This window comes from Pinus tabuliformis, chromosome 1_2 (genome assembly GCF_031772625.1).
Source record: "Pinus tabuliformis cultivar Carrire ecotype Pingquan chromosome 1_2, CPIR1, whole genome shotgun sequence".
In the NCBI taxonomy this organism is placed as follows: domain Eukaryota; kingdom Viridiplantae; phylum Streptophyta; class Pinopsida; order Pinales; family Pinaceae; genus Pinus; species Pinus tabuliformis.
Window position 1 is genome coordinate 642,635,823 of NC_142298.1, and position 14,603 is coordinate 642,650,425.

The window sequence follows — 14,603 nt, forward strand, 5'->3', positions numbered from 1 at the left end:
AGTGCATACAATGAAAGCTTGAGAGCCTTTTGCACACAATGGAAAATGTTTTCCGAAGGTAGTATTTTTTCCAACATTTATTTCTGAACAAATGCTTAGTGCCCATGATATATGGGACCCACATTTATTAATATTAGTTTCAAATGTCAATGGCTAATGGAAGGGCATTGTTGGGTTCGAAAGTGGTTGTGTCGACGATGATGTTGTGTGGAGATGGTTGTGTGTGAGAGATTTTAGTTCATAAATGGATTTTTTAACTGTCCAACTATTATTAAAAGAAGAAAAGGGGAAAGGAAGGGAATGCGCCATGTGGGAAACCCAAGGAAAATAATACATTTCCACTCATCACCAAATTGTCAGTTGACATATTGCATGGTGATATGAATTGAAAGTGGCATCCACCCATGGTGTTTATCCACCCATGGTGTTTATCCACCCATGGTATTCATTCACCCATGGTATTTACCCACCCATGGAATTTACATGTGGTATTGTAGCTAGAAAATAGCTATAAGTAACAAGTCACATGTTGTAAAAAGAAATATTGTCCACCATAATGGTGTTTTTATAATTATTTTGTATTTTAATAAAAAATTTCTTGGTGGTTTTTTCTCATCTTTTTATAGCAATTCAATTTTTTAGAACTTGGGGGCTTGCCCCCATGATCAGAGTCAATGGTATTAGGGAAGGTTATGGCTCCATGGGAATGAAGGTTTGAAGTGCAATGATGGATGAAACGCAAAGCAACAAACTTCATACAAGTCCTACAACCTCCACATATAATTTCAGAAGGTAAAAAAAATAGCTCGTTTGAAAGGATTTTTTGTTAGCTTAAATGGTTTTTTTTAGAAAATGATTTTGTCTCCTGGCTTGAGAGATATGAGCAATTGAAGTTACAGATGTCTGTATTGTTGCGCAAATGCGCATACTATGAGTTTTAGGAATCTTTTTCTCACTCCACGGGTCATCAAAGTTCAAGTGTCATATATCAATGGAAATATCTCTCCAATACCTCAAATAGGAATTTTACAGAATTTCATTTGATCACATGTAGCATAAGTTATCAGCAAAGTTACAATAAGAGATTTATAACTCAAAAACAAACAAAATAATGTGAAATAAGCGTTTACAATATCTCATTGGATAGGAGAATATATTATACAAGCCACCATACTTCTACTAAGTAGATTGACAAACATCATGGTTATGGACCACCCACAAACCCAAGGTTATGAGTGAACCACACAACACCCTTGTCATTCAAGTCCATTTGTTAGGCCTCATACTGACAATGTATCTCTATCTTCATAAAATCATTTGTCACGGTTACGGGTCATCCACAAACCCATGCTTCATCTAACTCAAAAACAAACAAAATAATGTGAAATAAGCCTTTACAATATCTTATTGGATAGGAGAATATATTATACAAGCCACCATACTTCTACTAAGTAGATTGACGAACATCATGGTTATGGACCACCCACAAACCCAAGGTTATGAGTGAACCACACAACACCCTTGTCATTCAAGTCCATTTGTTAGGCCTCATACTTACAATGTATCTCTATCTTCATAAAATCATTTTTCATGGTTACGGGTCATCCACAAACCCATGCTTCCTCGAAGTCTATTTGCTAGGATGCACATTGTTAGCATTATAGTTGGTCATAAGCATTATAGGGTATCTATATCCTCATATCTTCGTTCATGACGGTTATGAGTTAATAACACAATAGCCCCCCTTCAGTGGCTCTTCATATTCAACAAAGGCTTCTCAAGAGGGAACTTCATGCAATCGGGACCATTGCTTCTTAATGAGGGAATAATGATCTAAATGGAAAGTGGCATCCACCCATGGTATTTATCCACCCATATTATTTATGCACCAATGGTATTGTAAGTGGCGTCCACCCATGATATTCATTCACGCATGGTATTTATCCATGGTATTGTAAGTGGCATCCACCCATGGAACTTACACATGGTATTGTAAGTGGCATCCACCCATGGAACTTACACATGGTATTGTAAGTGACACTCACTCATGGTATTCATTCACCCATGATATTTACTCACCCATGGAATTTAATTGTGGTATTATGACTAAAACATAGCTATAAGTAACAACTCACATTTTTTAAAAGGACAAATTTTCCACCATAATGTAGCTTTTACAGTTATTCTCCATTTTAATAAAAAGTTTGTTAGTTCTCATCCTTTTTTGGCATTTCAATTTTTCTGACTCATTTTAATAAAAAGTTTCTTAGTTCTTATCCTTTTCTGGCATTTCAATTTTTCTGACCTTGGTGGCCTCCCACAATGATCCGGATCACATGGTGTCATAGTGGCTACAATGTTGGATCCTAGTTCAAGTCATGGGCTAAAATTAAGTAGATTAAAAGTAAGTAGATTCATAGTGATAGGATAATAAAGAAAATGCATGGAAAAAGATTAGAAAGATATGTAACCATACCATCTATGATAAACAACTATCCATGCATGTGATGAATAAATTAAGAGGAGAAGCTAGCAACATGGTTCACCAAGAAAAATCCACATTCCCAAATAAATGCATTTATAGAACATTTGATGTTGCAAAAGAAAGAAGATTTCAACAAAAATTGACATTGAATTTTGATCAGGCCTAGAAATTGACCTCTTACGAGATGTATTTTAAGTTTGAGAACGTATTTTACAGTTGGTGAAAATTTTTGCACGTGAAATGTGACGTCTAAAATATATTGAGGTCTCGTCATTCTGACGTTTAATTAAAAATCCAAACCGTAAAAATCTATTGTACCGGAATTTACTAATCCCCAAAATTATTTGTTATAACTAAGGTTGAGTTTACAAAAATCTAATCATGGGTGATCCAATTGGATTGCTCTGTACCTGGGGACTCTGGACTAGAGGGCTATGACAAGGCTATGGCTAGCGTGCTATATTCTTTCAAGATTTGGTTGTTGAGAATTAATGGAACATTATGGGCATTCTTTGAAGATCTGGTTGTTGAGAATTAATGGAACATTATGGGCATTGGGCAATGGGGATTACAGGGCTATGGCATGCTGCACAGCTGGATAGGGTGCTCTATTCTTTCAGGATCTGATTGTTGATGACATAATTTAATGGCCTATTTACTAGCATTGGATTTCACTCTCTTGCGAAACAAATTTAGAATTTACCAGGGTCTAGTTACCACTTTAGCCTTTAGAATTTACCAGGGTCAGTTACCACTTTAGCCTTTGGCATCTAACCATATGTGTTTTGATGAATTATGTGTTTTATGGTATTACATTTTCCTATGTGATTGCTCTTTCTTGCTAATTGGGAAAAGCTGCAATCTTTTGATTTACCCTACTGCACTTTTGAATTTGTTTTTACACTATTGTAGTGTGTGTTGAATTTCTTAGCCTCTGAATATAGCATGCTTAAAAACTGCTAGACTGTTAGTATCAGCCTATGAGGTATGTACTCTTTATTTACTTATGTTGTTACTTTATTGTAAAACCTGAAAAATACTTACAAGTTATGTAAAATTTCATATGGTATACAGCCCTGGGGATGTGGTTGCTTTTGATTTTGTTTTTATCCTGCAGTGTTGAATTTGTTAGCCTCTGAATATGACATGCTTTCTCGTTCAAAACTGCTAGACTGGTGGTATGTACTCTTTATTTATTGATGTCATTAGTTTATTGTAAAACCTGAAAAATACCTACAATTTATGTAAAATTTGATATGGTATACAACCCCTCACGAAATTTTGAAGTAAATTAAGGCGTGGTTGCTTTTGAATTTGTTTTTACCCGAAGTAAATTAAGGCGTGGTTTCTTTTGAATTTATTTTTACCCTACTGCAGTGTTGAATTTGTTAGCCTATGAATATGACATGCTTTCTCGTTCAAAACTACTAAACTGGTGATACTAGTGGTATCAGCCTATGAGGTATGTACTCTTTATATATTTTAAAACCTGAAAAATACATAAAGTTATGTCAAATTTGATATGGTATACAGTCCCTCAGGAAATTTTGAAGTAAATTAAGGCATGGTTGCTTTATTATACCTGTCGATAGTAGCAGGTATATAGCAACCGATATCGCTTTGACTACGAATTAATTTCGTTTGACTTTTTAAATATCAACAGCTATTCAATACTTTAACTAAAGTTTTAAGCAAAAAGTGAATTTTTTAAATCATTTAAATATTTTTCGATGGTTTTCATTGGCCATTCAGCTTTGGGGTCTTATTGCAGACGTCGAGCTCGTTTTTAACTGAAATTTTGCCTTTATCCAAAGTTTTTGGAGTATAATTGCAGACGCTGAACAGAAGTTTTGCCTTTATCCAAAGTTTTTAAAAACGAAATTTATTGGTTTGTGTTTATCTAAAGTTTTACGTTTATCCAAAGCTTTTAAAAACCAAAGTTTGAGTGTGTTTATCCAATAACCAAATTAAACTTTCCTTATCATTGTGGAAAGCGTCAAGAGTTTAAAAAATGGAGACTGGCAGTCAAATATTGACAGCGTTGTTCAGAGACTTTCAAGTCTTATTGCGAGGAACACGGACACAAGCCTCTATTCTCTGACATAAACTTAGGACATGGATCAGGAGATGCTTCAAAATTGGACCAGTGGGATTGATTAATGCTGGATTGGCCTTAGCATTAAAGCATAACATTTTCCTAACATTTTATGTGACATTATAGTTGGTATACTTTACAGCATTATGACATATTTCCGCCATCTGCGCTTGTGGCTTAGCCATCCGTCCCCCTACGTCTGTGTGTGACTGTTGGCATGTGGCTATTTGCATGTTGGTCGACCAAGGACGGGTGACAACGCACAATATCTGTTAATTACCAAGGCGAAGAGTAGTTTCTTGCAGGAGAAGCACTTTCCTGTAGAAGAGATCTCATCATCATGGTATTGATGAAGATGAGGGAAATTGCAAAGACTTACCTTACTAGTTGAGTTGGGCTACATTCTACAAGCTGGACGCTGGATAACTGTCGCTGAGTTGCGACCGAGCGCCGCCCTTTATGTACAGGCTAGGATTTCAGAACTCGAACTCAAGTGGGAAGTTTCTGATGAATTTCTATGGCATAGGAAGCCATTATTGGATCATTGGCTTGGAGGGCTCTGCAACCGAGGCTACGAGGCAGCGTTAGTGTACTAGTGCAGAGAGGATCTTTACGATGACATTGATGAGGATCTGTTCAAGCTGTCGAGGAACCGAGAATTGGAAAACAGGACTCTTGAGAAATTTATGGGGGCTGCTGCAAGATACAGGCTTTATCTAGACCCTACAAATTCAAAATTTTCGAAACTTGCCTATATTTTTTTGTTTTGTTTTGGCCAGCTTTTGTTTTTTGTACTCTGCTATTTCCCCTAATATGAACGGTTGAAGTAGCTGAGTGATAGAATCACAGGCCGTCAACATGCATTAATGAAGGGAAAAATTACGAAATTCCTCCACCCATTGTGTTCCCTAATTCTGGGCTACACAAGCGGCTTCCACAGAGGTGATTTATCATCAAATTCTGGCAGCACTGCAGCAGGTTAGCATTGTAGCAATTTGATTAAGTGTGATTTGCTAGTGATTGATATTCCTCCGCTTTTTTATAAATATATATAAATTGGTGTAACAAATTCTGGCAGCACTGCAGCAGGTTAGCATCGTAGCAATTTGATTAAATGTGATTTGCTAGTGATTGATATTCCTCTGTTTTTTTATAAATATATATAAATTGGTGTAACAAAAAAGTTGTAACTATTGCTGTCAACTTGGAGTACAACAATACTCTTACATTTTAAATATGATTGATTTTATATGAACGCAGCATGAGGACTGATTGCCCTCACCATAGAGGATGAAAGGTGATTGAAGTACAAAGTTAATGTTGTTCGAGTCTTTTCTACGATGATTTTGGTCTAGAAATGGGTAAAAACGTGATTGCTCATGACAGTAATATGTTGGTGTCCATGTTTATTTCTATTTAACATCAAAGGTTTATGCATACCTGTTTCACATAATGGGATGGGATTAATGGTGCGAACATGGATTTATAACGTCCCTTAAGTATTCCAGCAACGCTGAGCTTGTATTTTTAGCAGCATAGCAACATAGCTTTGTATTGATTGAATGTACTGATCTCTTTGATGGTGAACATTCTTCATTGACAGGTGAAGCGCTCGGGGAAATAATCCATGCAATGGGGTAAAGCTATAACGTCATGATCTCTGTCGAATTTATTTCAATAACTGCTCTTAAAAGCCTACGTCTGAGTCGCGAATCTGATACATTAGATTCAAGTGAGGTCACTAAATCTCAACTCAAAAGCCTAGATCTGGCTTGTCAAACAAAGAGTTGTAACAAGGAGCTCACTTTGCAGTATGAAGACTGACTGCCCTCAACACAGAGGAGAAAGGGCACCCCCTAAGTATCCGCACAAATCATGAAATAAATCACTTGCATGTGTTTATAGACACGGAATATTGAAGAGCGCCATTATAAAAAGCTTTAGAAACTGCACACGTGAGTTCTAAGAGAGGGAAAGTGCACCCTTCTCTAAGCATTTACATGTGCCAAGTAGATACAGCTCATGCTTGGTCAGAGCTTGGTCCATATCTTGACAATAGATAGATATTAACTTGATTGGATAAACACTGAATGCAGAATTCATCTGACACATGAATAACAGAGAAGATTATAAAAAATATTTAAATGCATATTGAGAAAGGAAATGAAAACGGTTGATTTATAAATGCAAAAAAATTAATTATCAACTAACTATTTTATATCTCTTATATAAAATAAGAGGGTTAGTATGAGCGTTGTGACAGAATAAGAGGATTAGTTGCAGATGGTGCACAAGCTCCATTCGGTTGTCCACAACTGTGGTGAACAAAGTGTTTTTACGTCTGTATTGGGCCTCGAATTTTTACAAGTGTTTTTACGTCTGTATTGGGCCTCGAATTTTTACAGAGTTGATGCTGCCAATTCAAACCGCCATAAATTTCGAAGGCAAATACTAAAATTATGAACATTATTGTTGGTTTCTTGGTTGTGTCCTATTTCTATAAATTATGAACATTATTGTTGGTTTCTTGGTTGGTTCCATTCTTGATTTCCTGGTTGTATCTTATTTCTATTTTGGTGTAGCTCCATTCTGCTGTGCAAAACTTTGTGCTGAACAAACAACGTTTTTAGCTGTGTGGGTTGGAGCTTTTTGACAGAGTTGATGCTGAATTTCAAACGTCAATACCAAAACAATATTTGCTGTTGGTTCCCTGGTTGTGTCCTATTTCTTGTTTACTTATGTAGTCAGTTATTGTAAAACTTGAAAAATACTTACAAGTTATACGTAATTTTGATATGGTATACAACCCTTCACGAAATTTTGAAGTAAATTAAGGCGTGATTTTTTCGAACTGGGAGCCCCTAAAGAAATTTTGAAGTAAATTAAGAAAAGATTTCTTCCAACCAGCTTGGTGAGAAACTAATCTATTATGTGTTTTATAGTTTTATGTTATTTGGTAATTTTCGAATGCTGAGGATTTTGAATTTTCAAAATTGCAGTGGATAGATCAAAAGAGGTTTAATGTTATTTGGTAGTTTTATCGAATGGGAAGTTAAGATTTTGACTTTTCAAAATTGGAATAGATAAAAGGTTTCTAAGATATTAGATTTATTTATGAATCAAAATTTTAAAAACATTTTCTTTTATTTCTCTCCAATTTTTTGCATGATGTTCTCGCAATTGTTTTAAGAAGATTTTGAGGTTGACAACCTTCTTAAATAAGACTTAGTAATATATCCAAATTCATGGTATGTTAAATTTATTTATTTTGTTTGTTGACTTCTATAATGCTAGATTTGTTTGAGTATGGTAGTGAGGCGCACAACAATAAATGACTTCTGCTAAAATCCTCATGATTGATTGAAAACTAATTGTTGTGTTGTATTTTTATTTTTATTTAATTAAGTTAAAAAAATGAAAACCAAATATTTGTTTTCTTTTTTTAGTGAGGCATCTTATTTTTTTGGATGTGGAAATTATAATAAAACTAGTTTGAAAACTAACTAATGTCAGTTGTATTTTTATTTTTATTTACTTTAGTTAAAAAAAATGGAAAACAAATATTTCTTTTTAATTTTAGTCAAATTCATTCTATTTTTTTGGATCTAGAAATTGTAATGAAAATAGAATTCGAGTATTTTAATGAGAGGAGATTGAAAAATTTCATATATAATATATGTATAGACTAGAATAAGTTAAAAATAATGTTTCCGAGTTGACAAATGTATATACTTATAGACCAAAATATGCTAAAAATAATGTTTCCGGGTTGACAAGAACATTTTGTCCTCTGTACATTGTTGCAGATGTGTTGTTAATGGTAAAACTACATAAAATATTACAGAAAAATGAAAAATGTGCACGATTACATAAAATATTACAGAAGAATGAAAAATTTGTTAATGGTTAATGGTTAAATTTGTTAATGTGATCTCATAGAAAAATATTGCTTGATAATCATAATAATGAATTTCACTTGTATTGGTTAAGGAGTATTCATTTTTAGAATAATCTCGAAAATTAAGCATTCATTCCTCATTAAAGGTGGTAAATAATAAAGCTATTATAATGGGATATGTTGTAATTTTCGTAAAATTTATTATTTAGGATTGAAAATGCTTTTTACATTTTAAAATAGGATTAGTTAAAATGATATTTGTGTATTCATTATCATTGTTGGTAACTTTTCATTATTAGTGCGAAGAAATTTTGTACCTTAGTAATGCATATAAAAATTATTTAATAATTAATTTTAAATATAGTTTTAAATATTTAAAACTAGTATAGTTATATAAATTAATTCATTAATAAATATTAATAGTCATTAAAAACGGTTATGTGCTATTTAATTTATCAATAACAATTTAATTTATGTAATGTTGAGAGTGGAGATCTCAAACACCACATAAGTTTTGGAATAGAAAAAGTTTTGAAATAGAAAAAGTGTTTGGAAACTTTTAATTTCATGAGTGAGATTGTGTATACTAATAGAAATATTCACAAACTATTAAGTCCAAACCATCCATATATATATATATTAAAAAATCTTAGAAACCATACCTAAGTATTGTTGGAAACCTTGAACAATATTGAGAGAGGGAGGGGGCAGAGTGTGGCGGGGGAGGTCATGAATCATTATTGTGACTTATGACCAATTTTACCATTTTTTGTATTTTTTATCACAAACCTTGATTCATGCATTCATTAGCAGCATAACGGATAACAAGATCTATGCATAAGTATGAACCATAAACAAAAGACCTAAGCACATAACCATGAGAACATCAAATCAAGTAACCATAATAACAACCATAAAAAACATCACACATAAGGGGCACCAGATGTAAGGTGGAAACCCAAAGGGAGAAAACCATCATCCAATGTTTTCCTTTGCTCTTCTATTATTATAAAATTCTTCTTTTACATAGTCATCAGGCACCACTAGTGCGCAAGCTAGAATTTGTCAAACATGTGAGATGTTACTCACTCTAGGAAACAACCTGTATGGACTTTGCAGGCCACCACCTGTAGTAAGCCATGACTCCCTCAACTTTGCAAGAAACCACTTATCGGAACCCACCACTCCCAATAAGTGTTACCTAACCACCACTGAATGGAAGCCACCACTCCCAAGTTCTTAGGATACTACATGAAGGATGTTGCTACACCCTTAATATGCAAGACACCACTTGTTCACTCAAGACCCTAACCTTCAAGCTCTTTCCTTGACCATTTTTCACAACGTTTCATATTGGATCCATGATTTCTTCATTCAAACACTTTTGAGGTTCATTTCATACATTTTCATACTGGACTCACATTAACCACTATGCTCATACAATCGAATGAAATCTATAATACAATAACCAATCTGCACACAAAACTACGGAACACAATCTCAGCGACAATCAATACATCACCTCAACACAGTCAATCTCCTATGGAACTCAAACACCATAGAAACATACAATAATAATCTAAACTTCACACTCAGCCACCACTGCCATACTCTAGCAGACAAACAATACATATCCAAAGACACTACAATAATAAAATCTCCAATGGAACTAGTGCAACACAAACATATTAGTAATCTGAACTCTGATCCCAAGTCTCTACTAAAGCAACTACAACAATATCCTCCTCTCCATATCAACAACATAATATTGGGAGCAATATAATCTACATCACAAACATGTTAAGCACATAGAAATACAATAACTCCATCATCCTCTAAAATATGCTTCATATTTGAGCTCTGATATGCGCACTATTTCTGTAATACTATACCTAACATTCTCTCTCAATCCAACCCCTGTATTGCACCCTCTCTATCAGTAATGGAAGATGAAATCAATACTCAATAATACTCCTCATCATATTTGACTTGATCACCTTCAAGAATGAAGATTAACTAAGTCGAATTTATCTACCAAATAACATGTGCAAAAACCATAGTAAATGCCCTTGGAATTCACTAGAGTGTGCATAGAATCCAGGAAATTCAATCTAGAAGGAGTAACGCAAGTTGTCCATTGGCAAAGTGAGTTATAACAAAGGTTTCTCTATTGTGAGTTACCCTATTTTTCAGCCCAAAACTCAATCAAACCCCAATGAATCTTCTCCAAACTTCTAACGCACCTCCTCCAACACCTACCGAACTTATCCAATCCTTGAAAAGTCTCAATAACACCTCCCTATCCTTTGTAAACCTTCCTCAACCAATCATGAGAGTCACCACATGTAAGTGTTTCCTTAACTCCATTTGTAGCTCAGCTTCATAACCATACAACTGTAAACATCATACAAAGCATAAAACTCATACATTTGTTAACATTAATGGAAACACTACAATGCCAATTGTGTTAAAACATTCACAAATATATATATAATTTCCCCGTATAACTCTATATATAAAAGAAATAGAAGCGATTGGGTTGAATGGACTATTGTGGATAAAAATAACATTGAGATGTATGTCAAAAGTAGAGAAACAAAATAAGTATAAAAGCCACCAATAGTATGCTGCGTTCTCTGTGGTTTGAAACAATAGAGACAGTTGAACCTACTAGCACAGGTATGCCATAGAACTTGGTAGATAGTGAGTTTCATTTGCTCAGTTTTGAGGGTTTGACGTTTGTTTAGGGTTTCTGCCTTAAACTTGTTGTAAAGGTCGATCACCATTATACATAGATGGCCCAAGAGGTTCTGGAGGTCGCAGGAGACAAAAAGCACCATGAACCATTTGAAAAAGGTAACCCTTTCGCAGCGAAATTTCATAGCAACAGTTTTCATTCCAGTCTCTGTTTAGATAAGGTTTTTCTTTTGATCCAATTTTTTTTTTCACTAAGCTTTTTAATTCATAACTGAGTCCAATCGTTGGTCTACATGTAGGCGATTCACCGAGGAGATGTCCTTAAATTAGGTAAGAACCCTCCTAGGGTATCATTCTGTTTATGTATATGAATGAAAGGTTCTAGCTCAATTTGTATCTACTGACTTTCGACCTCTATTACAGGTACGCTAATTCTCGGAAGGTTTGAAGTTCAAGACCATGGCCATTAAACCCTTAAGAGCTCATAGTGTCCCGGTTGATTTACAGGTTGGAGCTAAATCTTTTTTGTTACTGTTCTGGGCTTAATCGTTTAAGGGTTACTTTGGAGGGTTTTCTCCTTCTAAACGGGTTTAAGTTATTAATATATATACTGGTTTCTTTTGCTTTGTCTGGTCATACAACAAGCTCCAACTCTTGATAGTTCCTTATTCTGAAATGTAAAACTATGTGAGTTGAATATTTATACTTGGCACTTGTCGGTAGTTTGTTTAAGAAGGACTATGAATCTGTTTCTGTTTTGATTTGAAGGATGGATTGTAATAACTTTCTTAATTATTTGAAGGAGAGGCAAAGAATGCCTCTATTTGGCTTTTCTGATAGCGTCGACTGCTTCATCGATTGCTCCTAGTTTAGGAATACACGCTTTCAGTTTATTACTATGTTAATATGAAGTAAATACATTGTTCTCAATTTCCTTGTGGATCAATATCCTGCGACAGTTATGCGACATTTATGTTATGTGAATTGTACTTAATCAGTTGTGATAGTTTATTGCCAAAAATTCTTGTAGTGTTACCTATTGTTCATTATATAGTGTTTATTCATTACATATAACCTTTGATGATAAGCCCTACCAAAGGTTTCACCGCCATGTTATGGTTAGTTGTTTTGCTTAACTCAGAATAAGGAATTGTTTAATATTTGGATGAACTTTAATCTTCTATTCTACTAATATTTATGGTTAATATGAAGTTTTCCAGAAAGGATATTTACGATTCCCTATGATAAGTTATATTCGAAATGATACTTTCTAGGATTTATATCAGCATATTCCTATTTCTACTCTATAAAACAAATAATTCTATTGTAACCATTCAATTAATCCATTATCAATTAAGCATTAGCGTAAGCTCCATGGTTATTAGTTCAGAAGTAAGCCTTCTATCCTACTTATTTGTCTAACCTGCAAGTAAATAATAATATCTACAGTCCAGTATTAAATCTTTAGAAGCTTTTTATCTTACTTATCTGTTAACTTGCAATGAAAATATATTTCGGAAAGTCTCTCCTCCTAGCCACGAGTCTAGCAATCACATCCAGACTCTCCCTTGAGCACTTTCTATCTTTCACACTAGATTATATCCAGTTACAGTTAGTAGCTCCTCTTCCCCTCTCTATATTTTTCTTTCCAAGCAAAGGGTAACTGTCTCTTGGTAACCGTTTCTTTTAATTAAACAAAAAAGTTTTATTCTTGTTAAAGTATCATTACCAATAATTTAGGTAATCATAATATATATTTCTTGGCCACTTAGTCAGTTAAGTGATGAATTTATGTGATTCTCCATGCTACCCAAATAGAATTTCCGGAGCTCCCTCCCAATTCAATTAAGACGATGTTTTTTTTATCAGGTAAGAGTAGGACCTTCTATTAAGCTTAGCTAAAATACGTAATTTACAAGAAGCCGCACCTGCTCTTTGAGAGTTCAACAGTCAGCAAGGTAGGCCGAACCAAACCAATTACCCAAAACCAAGAGAAACCTAAACAGGAAAACCGAGAAGGATGGCCAGACAGTTAAGGCACAAGGTCATCTGGTAGTGCTGTCGTGCAACAAATGAAACTAGAAATCTTTGGAGAACTAGTCCATCGAACCGGAGGTCGCAAAAGGCCACAAATGACTCCCCGTGGGTCCACAAGAGGTCTCACCACACGCTAAGCTGGAAACTATCAAATAGACTCGATGAAAATTAAAAGCATACCACTCTAATATTTTTTCGGGTCCGACCAACTAGCATAAACAAATCCCGTGTGTTGATCAACTGACTAAGATCCAATGGTCTTCGTGAATATCGGGACACCGAGAAGCGCGATCGAGCGGTTTTCTCTCACCTCACCTCGCCACGCGTTGCACGAAGAGTGGAATTAGAGCCAATCTCGAAAATACCATAAATCATTCAGACCCCGCTTGATATACCACTTGTGGTTTTGGAATGGTTGTTGCGCGGAAAAACCAAACACATCCTTTTTGCCACGCGTTGTCCTTCAATTCCATCCCGCGGGTAGATCTTGAGCCAATCCCGTCCACCTAAATTCTCAGCCAAACACCAACTAAGAAAAATGAAACTGGACACCTCATCCTATGGTGCTATCTGAATCAGTCCTTTCATCATTCAATCAAAAGAATTCTAGACTATGGGCAATAGTCAAATCAAGGCAGGTTAGACTGTGTGGGGTTCTCCATCCACTCGCCGGTCTTTAGAGTCCCTTTGATCTATCTTGTTAGTCCATAGTTCCATATCCTGGGTTGCCTGACTAAGATAGTCCTCCCATAATTTTCCTAGAGGTAACAAGTCCCAAGCATAACTAGAATCCCTGTCCTGATTGGTGACTCCTTCATTTGCCAAACGATCTGCTAACATATTAGCTTTCATTTTCACATGAACAAATCTGAAAGTTTTAAAGTTTTTCAAGTGAGAGTAGATGCAGTAAAAAACCTGCAAAAGCTTGCAGTGCTTTGACACTTTATCTACAGATGCTACATTGTTGATTTTCTTAGCCACTCTAATAATTAATTCCGAATCCGCTTCAATTATAACATTGTGTGAACTTGAATCCACCAGGATTTCCAAGAATTGCTCTAATGCCATGAGCTCAGCCATGTTATTAGTGGCCTTCCCCAAGTGGCCATGGAAGATTTTTTGTATTTGTCCCTGATCATCTATTATGGCATCCCCAAAGCCCGCTAATCATGGGTTGCCCTTAGTTGCTCCATCAATATTAACCTTTAAAAAACCATAAGGAGGGGGCTTCCAGATGTTAACACCTTTATTTATTAGGCTTACTTCCTTTATTATTCCCAGAGGACTGATTGACTGGAGACCCAAGTGAATTATAATTCTCTCCTCTTGGGGCAGAGCGGGATCTTTAAGAAGGGTCCTCAACAGGCTTCTTATTGTGTCTTTGACCTGCT

The 14,603-nt window shown here is 35.1% G+C and overlaps 1 long non-coding RNA gene across 1 annotated transcript; it reads left to right on the forward strand.

Moving 5' to 3' along the window:
- Nucleotides 1-5,833: 5,833 nt before the first annotated feature.
- LOC149207300 (uncharacterized) lies at nucleotides 5,834-6,468 on the forward strand. The gene is made up of 2 exons (XR_016251998.1): nucleotides 5,834-5,941; nucleotides 6,184-6,468. It is a non-coding gene; the product is annotated as an uncharacterized LOC149207300 (long non-coding RNA).
- Nucleotides 6,469-14,603: the final 8,135 nt, after the last annotated feature.